Source organism: Opisthocomus hoazin, chromosome 1 (genome assembly GCF_030867145.1).
Source record: "Opisthocomus hoazin isolate bOpiHoa1 chromosome 1, bOpiHoa1.hap1, whole genome shotgun sequence".
NCBI lineage: Eukaryota > Metazoa > Chordata > Aves > Opisthocomiformes > Opisthocomidae > Opisthocomus > Opisthocomus hoazin.
This window is the reverse complement of record NC_134414.1, coordinates 41,569,576-41,589,519: the sequence shown is the minus strand read 5'-3', so window position 1 is coordinate 41,589,519 and position 19,944 is coordinate 41,569,576.

Here is a 19,944-nt window from a genome sequence, read left to right as displayed (position 1 = left end):
ATTGTTTGTACCTTTTCATTATCTGCTGCTACACAGTTTTTAAAATATTAGTTTATTAATTGTTGATTCCTATATGCAAGTACCAACTTGAAGGAGTGTATGCTGCTTTCCAAAGGTGACTTTGATGAAGAAAGATCTAGCTATCTAAAGCAATATCTGGGATTATTTTTAGCATTACTAAGCCTTACTTTTTGATGCCTTCTCTTTGACTGGATGTCCTATTCTGAGCTTAGGACCTTCCCTAAGAAGCCTGTAGACTGAAATGTTTCAGAAAGGGGGTTAACAGTTTGTGGGCTGACTGAAAGTCACTTGTAAGTGACATGGTTCAGCCACAGGTTCAAGGCTCGTTCTTGCATTCCATGTCTTTTCAGAGTACAGACGCTTAACTCAGGAGGCCTAGAGAGGCACCTGTGTTAGAAATTTCAAGCCTCAAGCCCTTTCCTAAAGAAATAAGGTACTTTGAAGACAGAGCTCTCACTTTTAAAAAATAGTGACAGTGCACATTTTTTTTTGCCAAACAAGAAGATGCTTAGAAAAGTGCAGATTTAAAGGAAGAACCCCCTGGCAATCCTTCCTTTATTAACATTCGCAAATACCATTTTCCAAAGGGATGCCTTAACCTTTAAAGTGGTTAGTGAAGTTAAGGTACTGAAAGCACTTCTATGTAGCTTTCTAGAAAACAATCTGCTGTTCATCACAGTGGAAAGAAGATGGACAGGTCTCCAGCTCAGGTGCTACGGGTCGCCTTGAAAAGGAGGTGAGTGACCATGCTGGGTTCTGCTTCTAGTACTCTCTAGACGTGTCAATAGGAAAAAAAGAAAAAAAAAAAAAGAAAGAAAGAAAGAAGCAAATGAAGAAAACCAACACTTTTTGGAGAAGAGATTGGCACTGAGCCCTGTTTTTTACTGGTTGAATGCTTTCATTGTAAGGAAAGCAGTAATCCTTGACCACTTTCTAGGACAAGAGCTATTGTGTGAAGAGAAAAAGTGGAAGTATGATCTTCCTACTTTTTTCTGTTTGATTTTTTTTCCCCTCTGTTCTGAATGAAAATAGATGTATGTGTACGACCAGTGTTTTGCAGGGATCGTGGCCAGTGTGGGTTATGCATGTTTTGTGCATGCCTACTAGGTTAAGCCTTCCCAAGGGCTTAGTCAAACGAACACCCAGTCTAAGGATCCAGATACATTCTGACTCAGAGGCCAGGATGACAACAATGCCTGAATGCACAGCAGTCAACCTGGAAGTGCCTATAGCATTGACAGATTCTGGGGGATCATTCACTTGAATTTGCAATCTTAAATTCTACCTCATTCTCATTTAAAAAAAATGTACATTTCTCACAGTGTCGTATGGACATTTTTTCTTTAGTCAGCTACTGAAGAACTAGCTGTTAGGAAAGAGTGAATTTATATCTTTGTTATCCTATCATTCTGCTGAATTTTTTATAGTCTTCGCCCAATTATTCTGTTCCAAGTGTCTATGTGTTTTCCTGCCCTCATGTCAGATCCAGTGGCTTTTACGAGAAGACATTTTGAGACAATCCAGCACTCTGTAGTACGGCTTTAAATGAAAGATAAAATTTGCTCAAGTGAAAGTCTAAACCATCCTTTATGTTTGTTGTCATATAAATTGTGTGTTATTTTTTTCTGACGTACTTTGTCCTGATTGTTGATTCCTCTTGTATTAAGTCACTTCACTCAGCAATGGTACTTCACTCAGCTAATCACATATGAACGAGGTTTGCAAGATATTCGTGGACTATGGCAATAGAATTATAAGATTAGATTCATCCTCATAATCTCCGCTTCCTGACAGTTTTAGCAGAACTCAGATTTGCTGGATGTGATGAATTTCATATCAGATCAGCACTCACTAATGATAAAACTGATGATAAAGCTGGAAGATGGAAAGGAAAGAACCACTGAGCACAGACGAATACACAGGATATGGAGGAACTAAGGTAGTAAGAAATGCCTTCTTTGAAGTAAAGACAAATAAAAAACCTCTAATGCCAATTATGGTGAATAGACCCTGGCCAGCAGCTGGACACCACACAGCTGCCTGCTCCCTCCTTGTCCCCAGCAGGACGATGGAGAGAATAGGAAGAGCAAAAGTGAGAAAATTTATGGATTGAGATAAAGACGGTTTAATAAGCAAAGGAAAGAGGAAGGGAGGGGGGGCAAAGTGATGCAAAGACGGTCACGTGTCACCTCTCACAAGTAAATCAAAACCCATATGATCTCTGAGCAATGACTAGTACCCCCCAAAAAAACTGTCCTTGATTTTTATTGCTCAGCATGATGCTAAATGGCATGGAATCTTCCTTTGGTCATCTTGGGTCAGCTGTCCAGGTTGTGTCACCTCCCAAATTCTTGCCCACCATCAGCCTACTCACTGGAGGGACAGAGTGGGAAAGAGAGAAAGCCTTGATGCTGTGCAATTACTGCTCAGCAATAGCTGCCTCAATGGTGTGTTATCAACACTGCTTTAGTCACAAATCTGAAACAGAACCACCCAGGCTGTTACAAAGAAAATTAACTCTATCCCAACCAGACCCAGCACACCAGTCCTGGAAATTAAGCTGAGTAATGAAAACAGAATAAAGTCTCAAAGCCACCTATGCAGCCAAATAAATGTGAAGGTTTGGGGGTTTTTTGGTTGGTTGTTTTTCAGTACCTTTGGTATAATTAATATTTTTCATATTGAAGATCATCAGTGGGTAAAAGCAAAACAAGAGACAAAAAGAAGCCATAAAGTACGCTACATCACTTTCTAGTGTTCCCTTCGTCCTGTGTTTCTATCACAAATAATGTCAGGATTGACTTCTCATGACTGGCCTTTGCTTTAGTGTCCAAACTACTGAAAACATTGTTCTGTGAGCATACTATTCTTGGGCTGCTAATCACCTCTAATGTGCTTATCAGAACTAAGAATCCCCATGTACACCTGGCTCTGGGAATATCTGTGAACGCCCAGTGGATTTGTATCTCTGCTTCAAGTCTTTTTTTTTTTTTTTTTTAATCACAGTACTACTCTTCCTGGTCCGCACAGGAGATTATCAAGAAAGTTATAGAAATAGCCAAAGGACCATTTTGTTTAGAACTTACTATAAACTGACCTGTTTTAGATAAAACTATTAAAACATTAACCTGGTCTTACATTCTCTGCAGATGTGATGTGTACAATATATTATAAGGGCTAGGAGAAATCTATAGGAAATATCTGCACAATCAACAAGGATTGTAATGTAGATGTATGTAAATTTACTTAAAACTGAAGGAAATTCTTAAGAAATATCCTTAGGAGTTTTTCTCCTTTTTATTATGTTAATGGTCAAGACCAACAGAATATGCAAAATGTATGGAAATTTATGGGGTTTAATGTAATTGCTGTCATATATGCACAGCAAAAACACAAGAAACTCTGTGAAGATCTGAATTTAATTTGCAAAGAGAAGAGAATAGTATTTAATGCATAAGGTGAGGGAAAGTTTTCTTGAAGTAACTTACGTTGCCTAACATTTTTTTCCATTATTTATGAAATTCAGGAAAGGTAAAAATTCCTGTTAAGGTTTGGACAAATGCTGGAAAAAAAAAAATACGAAAGTCTGTTGGAGTGGGAAGCCAGGTCGGCAGTAATGATATTGTCTCAATATGAGTAAAATCGTTCTCCTTTATTAGTCAGCAAAACAGGGTTTATATAGCAAAACAATTACAGCTTCTGATTGGTTAGTCACTCCCAACCATATAAGGGCAAAATCGCCGTTACTCGCTACGATTGGTGCAGAGCGTCATCTCGATGCGGAAGCGACGATAAGGCAGGAAGCGGCAAGGAGGCAGGAAGCGGCAGCACGGCAGCCCCCCTGCGCCAGCGTTCCGTGTTAGCCACTTTACTTTCTCAGCAGTGTTCCACATTCACTGCTTTCCAGGCCTATCTCCGGTACAGAGCCTGGGTTGCTCAACGGCACCAAACTATGTCCCCTCTTGTCCAACCAGGACTCCAGAAAACTCTGCCTGAACTAGACTGGAAAATCAAAGAAAGCTTGGCTAACTTCTGCAACCCATTTTGCTTAATAATAAGATGTTTTTCTAGACCTTAATGTTTCAACAGTGAAGCTCTGTTAAAGTTATTATTTTCTGTGACCATCTGTTATGAACTGTTCAATGCAGGATTCTGCACTCCTAAACACTCAGCAAAAGGGAACTTTTGCCTTAATACTATCATCTGTTTGTGCAAATCTGTCAGCTCAGATCAAAACACCAATCAGATCTCACAAAGAACTGACTGGAGTGGAGGCACACGTTTCCTCTGTTGACTCTGCTGTGCTGGCTGTAACTTCATGAGCCCGTAGCTGTAAGGTATAGTGTCTTAAACTGCCACAGGTCTAGGTTAGTGAAGCATACTGGTTCCAAAAATAAAGACTGAATTTCCAATGCTGAAGACAATGACAAAATCTCTTTGACATCTGTAGGTCAGAATGATGATTTAAGACTTCAGCGTGGCTGTTCCACAACTACATGTACCACACAGTTAAACGTGACTTGTAAGAGACGTGTGTGGAAACAGGCATGTGGATTCTGCCTGGAAGGCTGTAAGAGAAGGGTTTATTGTGTTCATCACCTCCCCTCACCATCTGTTGCCCAAGAATTATTTACTATAGCCATAGAAAATATTTTCACTTTTTAGAAGTATGCATTTAGCAACTATTTTCCCATTTATAAAAACAAAATTAAAGATTAAAATGGCTTTAAGAGTTAATCTAAGGAAAAGCAAAATACAAGGCTTATTTTAGACAGATGCACTTTTACAGGTCTTGTTTCCAGTTGTTAATGAAAACTGAGAAGTGCTGTGTGTTTGTACACTCTTCTCACTTTTCTGTTGCATACTTGCTTGTACATAGGCAAAACACTCAACCTTTTTGCAAAACGGAAATAAAATATTTTCCAGACTCAGAAGTGTGGTGATAAGTTAATTAAAGTGGATGAGTTGCTCTGAAATCTCAGATCAGTGAGCTTATAACATAACAACTTTTTTGTTGTTTTTTCATGAAATGGATTGAAAAAAAGATGTGCTGGAAATTACGTAAGTGTACACATTCTTTTAAGACTCGCTGGCTGATTTCTTGACCAGGCAGGCCTAGATAAACTCCAGATAAGCATCTGGATGCTCATCCAAAGTGAAAAGAACACAGTAATTTTGAACTGTATTCTTTAGCTATTGTGTAAGGTTTTTATGAATAGCACACAATGCACAAGGACCTCAGTGCTGCTCGCTTCAAATAAGTCAGAGAAAAACTTCACTGTTTCTTGACTCATATAGAAAAGGAGTTATCTGTCAAAATAACTGAAATAACAATGAACGATATCCACTGTATATAACACTCTAAATCTATAAAATTTCTGATAAACTTTGCAAAAGAAAGATAAACCAAATCCCTTTATCTAGGTATAGTGATTATGCCCACTAGAGAAGCATTGCCACTTTCACAATGAAATAAAGCTTCTGTTTGCTACACTAAATTAAAACAGAATATCCAAGGACAATATTAAATTTTTACACAAATTCAAAGCAACTAAACAAAATCTTGGAAAGAAGAATGAATTCACTGCTGGTTGCCTTAGTCATCCTCTCTTTTGAGTGGTATGGTTCTACACTGTGTTACTTGTTTTACTGACTCGCTGTGTTTCACTTTCTGACTTTGATGGGACTAATTTTCTGGATAAAGTCCAGCCATGTGTATATAATGTACATATATAGTTTAGCTTTTTTAGTTACACTAGGATTTTTAAGAGTGTAATCTTAAGAGTAAACATGTGAAAACATGTATCGTGTCATTTTATCTCAAAACACAGGTTCATCTGACTCTTTAAACCAGCCTCAATTGTTGGCATTGTTAGTCCTTGGAAAAAATGCTACAAATATGTGGATTATTTAATATAGTAAGGTGCTGTCTGTTGAGTAGGCAACATTTCTGATAGCATAGTACTCTCAGAATCCAAGGTATTTGTCAACAATGTTTTTTGTTGCTAGGATAGGAACTGATGAGCTTCCAGGGTCCATGACTGTGGAAGGAGGAACTAGAACCACGTTGGAAGAACTTTCACAGCCATTCCTCAATATGCATTTCTAAGTCTGGAGACACAAAACTGAGTGTCCAAGGTTTTAGTTTAGCTGGGCATGCGGTCCTTAATTTTCTCCATACTTTCAAGATCTTTTATTTTGCACTGTCTAATACGTTATAGTGATTGACTGGCAACTTTACTTCCACTGCAGCATTATTGTGGATGTTTGTGTACTTCTTTGCTAAGATTTCCTCCTGAGCTTCCCATAATCTTTCTTTTCACTGTGTATGTAGTACTGTGCAAAAAAAATGTGCAGATATGTCCTCAAGGAACAAATCATCTTCGTACTCATCACGTGACTTCTTCCTGAGGAGTCTGTAAGTGTGGTTACCTTACTCTAAACACTGTTAAACAGGAATGAAGGATTATATGCTCCATGAACTATAGTTGTTTCCCTTGAATGTTTCTCATTAACTGATTCTTAAAAAGAAAATGTGAAAATTGCCTTGTTCCAACTTTTCCGTAAGTAAAACAGTCATGAATTTTAGGATGGCATGCTACAGCCAAAGCTATACTATAACTATACTATAGCTAATAGCTGCACCTCTGAGGACTTGAAACACCTGCTACAGGAAAAACATGGCTGGTTTTGTACTATAAGGTTGCATTCCGACTAGGGCACGTTTGAGGTTAGCACAATATTCTTCTCTCACTGAAGAGAACAGTGGTTCAACTGAGTTTCTGTACTGACTGTATTTGTTGATCCCACAGAGTTCATATGGCAAAAATACATTTCCCTTAAACAGCTGCGTGATCATGCGTAATTCTGTCTTTCTGCCTCAGACATCCTTGTATTGCCATCTATAACATAAGGTTATAGTTTTTTTTTTTAATAAAGAGTTTTGACATATTAAGATTGAAAAATAACATCTAAGTGCAAAGTTTATCATATGTATTAATATAAAGTTCAGTCTACTACTTTATTACCTCCCCTTCATAGTGTAACAGAATTATAAATGTCAAATACATGTTTTCGTTAGTCACAATGCAAGAATAATGTGTTGTGCATAAAACTTTCCCAAACAAAATCAGTAGATGCTTCTTTTGAAAATACAGTGTATGTACATCCTGAACAGAGAATGTTTCAATAATGACTGTCATTTTAGAATAAATGCCCTTGTCTACAGTGTTTGTTTTTCCCTGAGGAACAGTTGAAGGTCACATTATTAAAAGTGCTAATAAATTACAATATTTGTGTTATTTAATTAAACCTGTCAGATGAAAAATTATCTGATACAACGGATTCTATCTTTTTCTATCTCCACTTAGGTAATTCAAAGAAATGGATTTCAGAGTTAAGAAGAACATAAATCCAGATATGTGTTTGGAGTGGAAAAAATTTTTAGAAGTAGATGTTTTTTCCAGTTGTGTGTAATATAAGTGCATTTTTGCCTCCAAATATTTGCAGATATCAACTCAGCTTAAATCTACTTTTTTATTCATAAAAATAATTTGATGGCATTGTAATTTTTTGCCTTTCTTCACTGACATTGCGTCAGGCTGTAACGGTGCTGAATGGCCTCACATGGGACCCCCAACTGACACTCTGTCCATATGGCCAGGAGCATCATTTTGGTTCAGGACTGGGGCTTCAGCCACTGTATGAGGTATGGTGTAGGTCTGTCTGTCTCAAGATATGCCTCCTGGATGGGGCCTTCGGATGTATGCTGAAGTCTTGTCCTCAGACCTTCCTCTGGCCCAGTCTTCTTTTGCTTCTGATGAAGCTCCTGCTTCTGGTGCATCACTTGTTCTGCCAAGGCTTACCAATGCTCCTTGCTATTACCTCCGCTCTGCCCACCATTCACAGACACAGTGGGACTGCAGCCAATCAGTGGGGGCACTGCCAGTAGTGGAGTCACCCTGGGCTTGTGACTCCTTCCTCTTCATGAAGCAGCCCTACTCTTCGTGCTCCACAACACAGTAAATATCTTTACTCTTTCCTTAGTTAGACAATATTGTCACAAGTGATGTCCTAGAGGTATTCCTAGGTCACATTCAACTAGGAATACTTCTGTGACAGGATACATCTGGCCAAATGTAGTGTCTGGCAAAAGGTAGTAGAGCATAATGCCTATATCTGAACTTGTCTCACAGGTTCCCTTTATAGTGCTTTTATTCTGGATATGAATAGGCAAGTTGAGACTGAATTCATCTGACCAGTTTTAGATACTGCTATAGAAGAGGTCCCCTACTTCAGCAGACAGAAAGAGACTGATACTTACAAAAGATGATAACTGTTGTCTTAAATATACTCCCACTCTCTCTGGTGGTAGTGGTTTCTCTCCAGTCTCCATAGAAGAAATCTTGATGACTGTAAACAGACTGACAGGACTCTCATGAAGTTCGATAAAGGGAAGTGCAGAGTCTTCCACCTGGGGAGGAACAGCCACAAGCACCAGTATACTCTGGGGTCTCTCATCTGGAAAGCAGCTTGCCAGAAAAGGACCAGAGGGTCCTGCTGAACACCAGCTGGAACTTGAGCTAGTGAGGTCTCCTTGCCACAAAGACGACTAAATGGCATCCTGGGCTGTGTTAGGAGGAGTGTTGCCAGCAGGTTGAGGGAGATGATCCTTCCCCTCCACTCAGTACTTGTGCGGCCACATTTGGAGAACTGTGTCTAGCTCTGGATTCCTCACAGATTTGGAGCAACTGGGAAGAGTCCAGCAAAGGGCCACAAGAGTTATGAAGGGATAGGAACATCTGCTGTATGAGGAGAGGGAGCTGGGACTGTTCAGGCTGGAGAAGAAAAGGCTTGGAGAGATTTTATCAATATATACAGATACCTGTGCAAATAGGATGCAAAGAGGACAGAGTTAGGCTCTTTTCCATGGTGCCACATGAGAGCACCAGAGGCAATGGGCACAAAGTGAAACACGTGAAGCTCCATCCAGATATTCAGTGATTTTTACTAGTTTAATGTAAATAACTAACTTTTAGAAGCTAGGCCAACATTAGTTTAAAGGAATATGATTTCAAGAATGGCTTAAGAGGACAAAATAGCAATGTACACCATATAGCGGAAAACTGATAGGAGTAAGACAAAAACTTCCTTTGTTTCCAGTACCCCTTGGTGAAGAGTCATGGATTGATAGGGTCAGATTCACTTGATTGCTATGTTACCTAGGCTTACCAATTTACTTGTACTGACTGAAGCGAAAATTAATATGGAAATGAATGGAAAAGTGAAATTGGAAATGGAAACAATTTTTTTAAAGGCTGGGTGGAAAACTGAAACCCCGAGAGCTATTGAAGGTGGCAACTCCATTAATTGCAGGAGGAGGCTGTAAAGATTTCAGGATGGAGTTGAAATTTTAACCGAAAGTGCAGAAAGAAATGTGCTTTTAGATTACTTACACTAGTGTAATGCAATAAACCTGAATGTTATCCAAACAAAGAACAACACCCAGCTATAGCTGTGAGGTAGATTCTGTCCCAAACGCATGTTGCTCTGAATCCTGTCCTCTTTAGAGGCAATAAAGGGTCCAGAGCCTTTTAAAATCATATCTCTCTCTCTGATACACAGTATTTTGAGTAGACAAAGTGGAATGTACATTTCTTCTCCAATAGCATGTTTCTTTGGCAGAAGCTTTTCCGGGTCTAGGAACTGAGCATTCACTGAGTACAGGCTTTACAAATATTACTCCTTCAGCCTATGTCTGGGTGACATGACGCAGCAATTTAAGATCTGGAATGCCATATCTAACCCTGTCTGTGAAATGGTGTGCTTGCAGGAGAGTAAAAATGCACAGAAGAGTAGTTTGAAGTCTGTGGCATATGTGGCAGTTAATCTTCTCAGTCACTGAAGGCTGTGATGGGGTCTTCACACAAAAGATTTTGGATAGTATCCTGTGATTAGGGTACAAGTCATGTTTTCATTCCTTGCAGCAGAAACAATAGATGGATAACCTGGCTATTCCAACAAAAATATTCTATAACAGAAAATTGGGGGTCTTACCAATTTGCATAAATACTTCATTGGGGGCAGAAATAAAGAAGATGGAGCCAGAGTCAGTTTCAGTGGTGCCCACTGAAAAGACAAGAGATAATAGGCACAAACTGAAATACAGCAACACAAGAACAATTATTTTACTATGAGAGTGGTGAAACAGTGGAACAGGTTGCTCAGGGAGACTGCAGTCTCCACGCTTGGAGATATTAAAAAATGGAATGGAAAGAGTCTGCTCTTGCTGACCCTGCTCCGAGCAGAGAAAGTTAGACTGAGCGATCTCCAGAAGTCCCTTCTAATCTCAATAATGAAGTGATTCTGTAATTACTAATTATTACTGTTTTCTGTCTGTTCTGTTGACCCTATTAGTTTTTTATGTCATGGGAACTTATCTATGCTTAACAGTTGGAAATCATGCCCTAAAGCCCACAACTTTCAGAGTTCAGCACAGAAAAACCTGATATGCTCTAGAATGGAGTTGAAAGGTAATAAGGATTAGGTAGGATGATGCTGAAGATGATGGGGAAGATCGTTCCTCTGAAGAGTAAAGTTTAATTCTTTTCTGTTGCAGATAAATAGTTGGATTTCCTCATTTTGGAATATTTTTTCAAGAATAGAACCCCTCAGTGAACACTGATGACTGTTTTCCCATTTCACTGTGCAAGAAATCTACAGGCTAAACCAGGAAGCTGTCTCTTCACTTCGCTTAGACCCATTCCAAGACTCAGTGGTTTCCTCATCAAGTAGGGTGGAAAATCTCATTTTTGCTTAACATATGCTTTTGAATTTTGCTGCCTACATTACATTCTACAGCACGTAGAGGAATGCATACAAGCTACTTTTGTGGCATTCAATTCCAAAATGATCCTGAGCTTTTGCATACTTTGCATTTGTATGCCCTACTTTTTATTGCTTCATCTGGGCATTCCAACTTGATCCTGATGCATCCTAAGAAATATGAAAATTTTAAGTTTTAACAGGTTAATTTGCCAAGTGAGCATTTCCCACATTTGGAACAAGGTAGTTAGCTGTTTCTGTGTAAAGCACACACTGTTTACAATGAGGCTGGAATGGAAGCAGTGTCTGCAGGTTGTCTCATGAATATGCATCTTTCCTAGCAATTTCAGTGAGATGTGTAATGTTTTGGTCAGTCTTGTCTTTATAATCATCTGCAAGGGTTTCACATGTTCTCTGGTCCATGCTGACATAGAATTGCTTATGGCTCCATACATTATCCTGTCCCTCCCATTTTCTTGAGTTGTTGCTGGCCAGTTACCTTTACAGTGAGCTGTATTGATACTTGCTTGAAGACCTGACAAAAGATTTGAGTTTTCATGGACTATTGTGTTTGGAGTGCCTGGCATCATGAGATGTGCAGCAGAATTGTGATTTCAGTGTACTTTAACACAGGAGCATCGTGAGTGTCAGGGCACACACTTGCATAGCAAATCTTCTATGCAACAGGCACCGGGTACAACAATAATACCTGGGCTACAGTATCAGAAGACTGATTGTTATTGTAATATCTGTAACCATCTTTTCCACTTGATAGGAAAATTAACATTTACTCCAATTGAAAGGACATTTAAAAAATTTCTTCTAATTTATTTTAAGTTTGTGAGTCACATAAATGCTCTTATTTCTTCCTGACCTTGTCAAAAAAAGAAATCATGTGTACAGGGAAAAAAAAACCACCATCCGTTAGAATGGCTTTTGCAGTACCAAGTGCAAGAACCAATGACTATGTAGCATACTGTAATACACTACCATAAATCTTATTTCCTATATTAACTTAAAAGCAGAACTAACCTTTTCGGAAAAGGGGAAAAAGGATTCTTGGCCATGAGCTGGCAGGGCTCATTGAGAGGGCTTTAAACTAGGTTCGAAGGGGGAAGAGGTCATAGACCACCTCACTAGGGATGAGCCCAGGCTTGGTGTGCCAGGGTCAGGGGTGAGATTGACAGCCCAGCTCAAGTGTGTCTATACCAATGCACGTAGCAAGGGCAATAAACAGGACGAGCTGGAAGCCATTATACAGCAGGACGGCTACGACTTGGTCGCCATCACAGAAACGTGGTGGGACAACTCGCATGACTGGCATGCTGTTATGGATGGCTACAGATTCTTTAGGAAAGACAGGCCAACAAGGAGAGGTGGTGGCGTTACTCTGTATGTGAAGGAGCAACTGGAATGCATTGAGCTTTTCCTGGGGGCAGATGTGTGAACCGCATGAAGTTCAACAAGGCCAAGTGCAAAGTCCTGCGTGTGGATTGGGATAATCTCAAATGCAAGTCCAGGCTGGGCAGAGAGTGGCTCGAGAGCAGCCCTGAGGAGAAGGACTTGGGGGTACTGGTGGATGAGAAGCTCTACATGAGATGACCATGTGCGCTTGCAGCCCAGAAAACCAACCGTATCCTGGGCTGCATCAAGAGAAGCGTGACCAGCAAGTCAAAGGAGGTGATTCTGCCCCTTTACTCTGCTCTCGTGAGACCCCACCTGGAGTACTGCCTCCAGATCTGGAGCCCTCAGCAAAGGAAGGACATGGATGTGTTGGAGCGAGTCCAGAGGAGGGCCACACAGATGATCAGAGGGCTGGAGTACCTCTCCTTACGAGGACAGGCCAACAAGGAGAGGTGGTGGAGTTGCTCTATATGTGAAGGAGCAACTGGAATGCATTGAGCTTGGCCTGGGGGCAGACGAAGAATGAGTTGAGAGCTTATGGGTTAGAATTAAGGGACAGGCTCATAAGGGTGAAATTACAGTGGGTGTGTACTACAGGCCACCTGACCAGGAGGAGGAAGTTGATGAGGCCTTCTACAGGCAGCTGCAAGCAGCCTCACAGTCACAGGCCCAGGTTCTCATGGGGGACTTCAACTACCCTGACATCAGCTGGGAAGACCACACAGCTAGGCAGGCGCAATCCAGGAGGTTCCTACAGAGCATCGATGATAACTTTCTGATACAAGTGGTGGAGGAACCAACAAGGAAAGGCGCTCTGCTGGACTTTGTATTAACAAAGAAGGAGGGACTGGTGGAGGATGTGAAGGTCGGAGGTAGACTCGGCTGCAGTGACCATGAAATGGTCGAGTTCAGGATCCTGCGGGAGGAAGCAGGGTGATAAGCAGGATCAAAACCTTGGACCACAGGAGGGCTAACTTTGGCCTCTTCAAGGAGCTAGTGGGAGGAATCCCATGGGCCAGGACTCTCGAAGGCATGGGGATCCAAGAGTGCTGGTCACTCTTCAAACAACACTTCCTCCATACTCAGGATCGGTGCATCCCCCTGAGAAAGAAATTGAGCAAAGGAGGCAGGAGACCTGCATGGTTGAACAAGGAGCTTCTAGCAGAGCTCAGGTAGAAGAGGAAGGTCCCAGGAATGTGGAAAGAGGGATAGGCCACTTGGGAAGAATACAGGAATGTGGTCAGAACATGCAGGGATGCGACGAGGAAGACCAAGGCCCACCTGGAATTGAATCTGGCAAGGGATATCAAAAACAACAAGAAGGGCTTCTTCAACTACATCAGTAGTAAAAGGAAGGGTAGGGACCATGTGAGGCCACTGCTGAATGAGGCGGGTGTCCTGATGACGGAGGATGCAGAGAAGGCAGAGCTACTGAATGCTTTCTTTGCTTCAGTCTTCAGTGCCAAGGCAGGTCCTCAGGAATCACAGGCCCCGGAAGTAAGAGAAGAAGCCCACAGAGAGGATGACTTTCCCTTGGTCGAGGAGGAGTGCGTGAAGGATCGCTTAAGTGATCTGAACGCTCACAAATCCATGGGCCCCGATAGAATGCACTCACGAGGTGCTGAGGGAGGTGACGGATGTCATTGCTGAGCCACTCTCCATCATCTTTGAGAGGTCCTGGAGGACAGGAGAGGTGCCCGAGGACTGGAGAAAAGCCAGTGTCACTCCAATCTTCAAAAAGGGTAAGAAAGAGCACCCAGAAAACTACAGGCCGGTCAGCCTCACCTCCATCCCGGGAAAGATGATGGAGCAGTTCATCCTGGAGGTCATCATCAAGCAAGTGGAGGAAAAGGAGGTTATCAGGAGTAGTCAACATGGATTCACCAAGAGGAAATCATGCCTGACCAATCTGATAGCTTTCTACGATGGTGTGACTGGCTGGGTAGATGAGGGGAGAGCCGTGGATGTTGTCTACCTATACTTCAGCAAGGCTTTTGACACAGTCTCCCACAACATCCTCCTAGGAATGCTCAGGAAGTGTGGGCTGGATGAGTGGTCGGTGAATTGGATTGGGAACTGGCTGAATGGCAGAACTCAGAGAGCTGTCATCAGTGGCGCCGGTAACTTGTGGTGTCCCCCAAGGGTCAGTACTGGGCCCAGTCTTGTTCAACTTCTTCATCAATGACCTGGATGAAGAGTTAGAATGCACCCTCAGCAAGTTTGCTGATGACACAAACTGGGAGCAGTGGTAGATACACCAGAAGGCTGTGCTGCCATTCAGCGTGACCTGGACAGGCTGGAAATTTGGGCAGAGAGGAACATGATGAAGTTCAACAAGGGCAAGTGCAGGGTCTTGCACCTGGGGAGGAACAACCCTATGCATCAGTATAGGCTTGGGGCAGACCTGCTGGAGAGGAACTCTGTGGAGAGGGACCTGGGTGTCCTGGTGGACGGCAGGTTGACCATGAGCCAGCAGTGTGCCCTGGCTGCCAAGAAAGCTAGTGGGATCCTGGGGTGCATTAGCAGGAGTGTGGCCAGCAGGTTGAGGGAGGTTGTCCTTCTCCTCTACACTGCCCTAGTGAGGCCTCATCTGGGGTACTCTGTCCATTTCTGGGCTCCCCACTTCAAGAATGATGAGGAGCTACTGGAGAGAGTCCAGTGGAGGGCTACGAGGATGATGAGGGGACTGGAGCATCCGTGCTATGAGGAAAGGCTGAGGGAGCTGGGCTTGTTCAGCTTGAAGAAAAGAAGGTTGGGAGGGGACCTAATATATACTTACAATTACCTCAAGGGTGGGTTTCAGGAGGATGGGGCCAAGCTCTTTTCAATAGTGCCCAGAAACAGGACAAGGGGCAATGGGCACAAACTGAGGCACAGGAAGTTCCATCTGAACATGAGGAAGAACTGCTTCCCTCTGAGGGTGACGGAGCCCTGGAACAGGCTGCTCAGGGAGGTTGTGGAGTCTCCTTCTCTGGAGATATTCAAGACCCGCCTGGACAAGGTCCTGTGCAGCCTGCTGTAGGTGACCCTTCTTCAGCAGGAGGGTTGGACTAGATGACCCACAGAGGTCCCCTCCAAACCCGAACGTTCTTTAATTCTGTGATTCTGTGATTCTGTGGAACTGAAATGAATGGAGTGCTGCATCATCTCTCTCGTCTTTCTGCACTCTCAGTATAAAAAATAGCACTGTGCTTTCTCCAGCTGTCATCTTAGTTTTGAACCTGCAAAGAGCGATTAAAACACAAAGACTCCCTTTTATTTATGTTGAGTGTAATACCACCAGTTAGTTGGCTTATGCGTACTAGATATGGGAAAGCTTTTGGCTGCATGTCTTGTTTTCTCTGCTCATCTATTTCTATTTCTTGTGCCACAGATGAATGTTCTCTTTCATCTCTGTATTAGAGTGACTTCGATACTTCTCTTAACTTCAGGTGCCAGGGTGGATCAGAGCCTTTCCCAACAGACATGTTCATATGAAGTAGCAAAGGGTGACTGATTGTCATAAAGTTTACACAGTCAAATTGTACTGCTAGCAAATTATTGTAGTCCTATTTGCTATACATTTTGTTTGTTTTCTTTCTTTTTGCTGTGAACAAGCAAGCTCTCAGAATCTCAGTCAGTGGGTGCTTGGTTAAAAATGTTTCTCTTGATGTGAATAAAGGGCAAAACAGCAGTTTGCATCTTTCGCCCTCGGATTTTGCTTTAAAGATAGGTATGGAGAGAGGTACCTTTTTTGCAAAATACAAGTAGATCCCAGCTTTTTTTGAGAGGATGATGAAGGGGGAACAAGATGATGAAGTTCATCTTCTTCATCGTGTCAGTTCAGGAAATTTCTGTACTCAGATGAGTGCTTTTTCTAGTCTCTTCAGATTACTTAAAGGGAAAGATTAAAGAACGTGTAATATCCTTATTTGTGATAATTCAACTGCAGTGGGTATGCTGGAAGAGCACTGTGAATGATGAGATATTTTGAGTGACAATTACTTTACAAGTATAACTTCATTTTCTCCCAAGGACAGTGAAAGCTGTGTTACTGTATTATATGGTTTGTTTTTTGTTGATTTTTTTTTTTCAGTTACATTTGATATTACATAATTCTGAAGCACCTGTTTGCCCGAATTCCTCAGAAAGAAGAAAAGGAAAGCTCTACCCACCCTACTTCACCTTATCTCAAAATTTTAAAAGGTGATTGTTTGTATAGCAGTAGGAACAGATAGAAAATAAGGGCCTACAGCCTTCTGAAGCATATAGGAGCGATCCATTGACTTCAGTGGGCTTTGGAGAAAGGCCTAAGGGAACATAATGTAAACAAGCAGACATTTCCTTTTTCTTTAGAAGCCTTTGAAGGCTCATCTTTTTATTTTGTTTTTAAAGTCCCTGATACCAGGAGGATAATACTTGTCTGAGAGTTAAAGACATAAGAGCAGTAAAGAGAATAAAAACATAACTAGCCTTCCAGTGCTACATCTATGATGCAGAGTAATTGCTGCACAGGGTTTAAAAGGGAAATTACCGCAGTGTAACTCAGGGCTTCAGCAAGGCTGAAGATTTTTACTCTTTCTTCCTAAATCCATGAAATCCAAGTCCAATGCAAACTCATCACAGTCCTTGCACACAGTGGAAATGAATTCAGACAAAGTTCAGACTCTGAGGCACTGATTTTTGTGTTCTGTAGCCTGAAAGAAAAGATGGATGACATTTTTCATGGGCAAGCCTCAGGAAGGGCCTATGAGGAAAAAGTGGATAGAAGATACCATTCTTGTTTATACCCAGAATTGAGTTCTGAGGTCAATGGAATGTCCTAAGTGAAGAATACTGTGGGATTAAACACTTGCTTCATGTCTTTGAGTGGAATGAAGTAATTTTGAAAGAAGTCACTAATTTTTTTAATCCCAATAATTTAAGAAAGAGAAGAGCGATACAGTATGAGTCTTCAAGACATAAAATGATATCTTTTGTGAAACGTGAAATATTTTCCTCCTCAATAGCCAGCTAGGCACTGCATTTTTCAGTCTTTTCAGGAATATTATATCTTTTGTGGGATGCTAGTAGCGCAGTGCAGTGTGGAAAATTCTATGCTTTAACAATACATAAACAGTTCCATATTGAGCCTCTGCAAGTTCTAACACATTTTATCCAATTTTTTTGCTAGTATATCTAAATATTATTCATAAATAGACAATTTACAGCTTATATTATGTTTTCAAAGTGTTCACTCTTTTGGTTGTTTGCTATTCCATGTGTGAAATTTGTCACCTAAGTCACGGGTATGATTTCTAGTTTCTACTGTGTTATTGATGTTATTACTTCTTTCTTCATTGTTTGGAGAAGACGGTGGTATGATCTCATTAATTCAGTGGAAGATTTAAGGGTAGGTTACGTAATAAAAAGGATAATCACACTCTTTACAAGTTTATAACTCCTGCTTTTTAGTTCTTTTTGAATTTGTGCTGACTTCTTTTCACATCTGTGTTTAACAGTGTGTTGTATGTCATTCTCAACATTGTAGTGTATGATTAGTCACTATGATTTACAGTTAAGATTTCATTAAAATGCTTGTCTGATCCAAATAAGTATTTACCCTGTTTCTTCTGTTTTTTTATGGAGTTTAGTCTGGCTTCTCCAGACATGGTTTAATTTTGTGGTTTATCAGATCAATTTGTCACGAAGAACAGAAACAGGTGAAAGAGCAGATCATCAATTCCTATTGCGTATGGGGCTGGATAACACTGAAATTACTTTGAATTAGAACTCAGAGTTTACTGGTAAGCAAGAAAGAGACCTATTAGATACAGCAATTTTCAGTCACTGAATTGTAGTTGGAGAACATAGAAATACTTGCCTGACTATACTTCATTATTGATAGGCAGTAGTGACTAAAGCTGGAATAAACCAATGATAACATCAGGCTTCCCTCTACCTTTACCCTTTATTTTAGATCACAAGCAACCATGAATCATCAATACTTCCTTTTCTTCCCTAAAGCCCATTTTTTTTTAAGGTCTGGACTTGAGTTTCTGAACTAGTAGATACTGGCAGTACTTGTCCATTCAGGGCAGCACTATAAGGTCTGATTCATGTGGTGCAACTAGTACGTGCGCACTAAGAAATCCTTGTAGATTCTGTTGCTAGTAAGCTGCAGGCCAGCTGAGGAAGAGCCAAAGTTAGATGATTTCCATCAAAGTGGAAATTCAACTCCTACAGTTACAGTCCGGAGGAAACAAATTCATGTTTTAAATATAATTCTGAGAAGTAGAGTTCAATTTGTTGTAATTGGACAGTACTTTATTTTCCCTTCATAATACAGTCATGAAATGAATAATTAGTAACAATTAATAACAATTACTGTGCATGTACTTCAGCTTTTGGACTACATAGCAATATGTTAAAATAGTGCCTCCCCCTCAGCCCCTTTACAGAAGAGTACCCGAGATAAATAGTTTACAGCTTTCTAATTTCAGGCTGATGTTTTTCTTGATTCAGAGGATCACATAGCTCAGAATTACCTCCCAGGACATAAACAGACGTGGTGTAGATGTTTGTTTTTGGTTTTTTTTGGTTTTTTTTTTTTTTTTAATAGAATTCAGATAGAAAGGAAAAAAAATCACTTTTATTATGAGCAAGGATCTCATGTAGAAATACATGTAGAACTAAGGTTAGTTGTGACATGAGTTTGCATCTCATGATAATGAAAGAAGAAAAGATTGGTGATTCATGAGCTTGTGTACTCAAAATGAAAGAAACAATAACTTTATGCCTCCTGACAGTTCTTTCCCTTCTGGTCACAGAAGGTGACTGGAAGACAGAAAAGGAGAAGGGACAGTGGCTCCACATGTTATGTTTTTCTGTATAAGAACATAGGAATAGCAAGAGCTCTATGGATTTTCTGGAATTACAGGCTATCTTGTAATAGAAAAATAAGTGGATTAATCTAGCCTAACTTTATATGTATATAATAGTTTAGAACCCAACCTGAACTCAGAACCTAAGGTGCTATAGGCTGCCCTTTATCTACTGGAAGAACAGTACAGCAGGGGACAAGCAATCCAGGAGGTTTCTGGATTGCATTAATGATAACCTGATAGAGCCTTGGAGAGAAGAGGGGTCCAGAAGAACTGGTTGATATTCAGGGTTCACCTGCTCCAAGGTGAAAAATGGTCAACGCTGTTGAGCAGGACTGGCAGCAGCAGACCTATATGGATGAGAAAGAAAATCGTGACTAAGCCATAGAAAGGAAATGTACAAGAGGTAGGAACAGAGACAGGTGACCTGTGAAGAATAGAGAGACACCATCTGAACATGAGGGAATCAGGTTCGGAAAGCTAAAGCAGACCCATCTGGAGCTGAATGCTGTAAGGGACATAAAGATCAATAAGGAGGGCTTCTACAGGTACATCAGCAGCAAAAGAAGGACTAAGAGAAATACGGTCCCACTGCTGAATGGGATAAGGTACCTGACGACAAAAGTAATGGAAAAAGCTGAGGTACTCAAAGTCTTCTTGATCTTGGCCTTTACTAGTAACACTGGTCTTCAGGAATCCCAGGTCTTTGAGATCAGTCTGAAAGTCCAGAGCGAAGATGATTTACCCTCATTGTGGAGGAGGGTCAGGTTAGCGAACATTTAAATAAACTATATGTACAGAAGTCCATAGGACTTGATGGGATGCATTCACAATTGCTGAGGGAGCTGGCTGA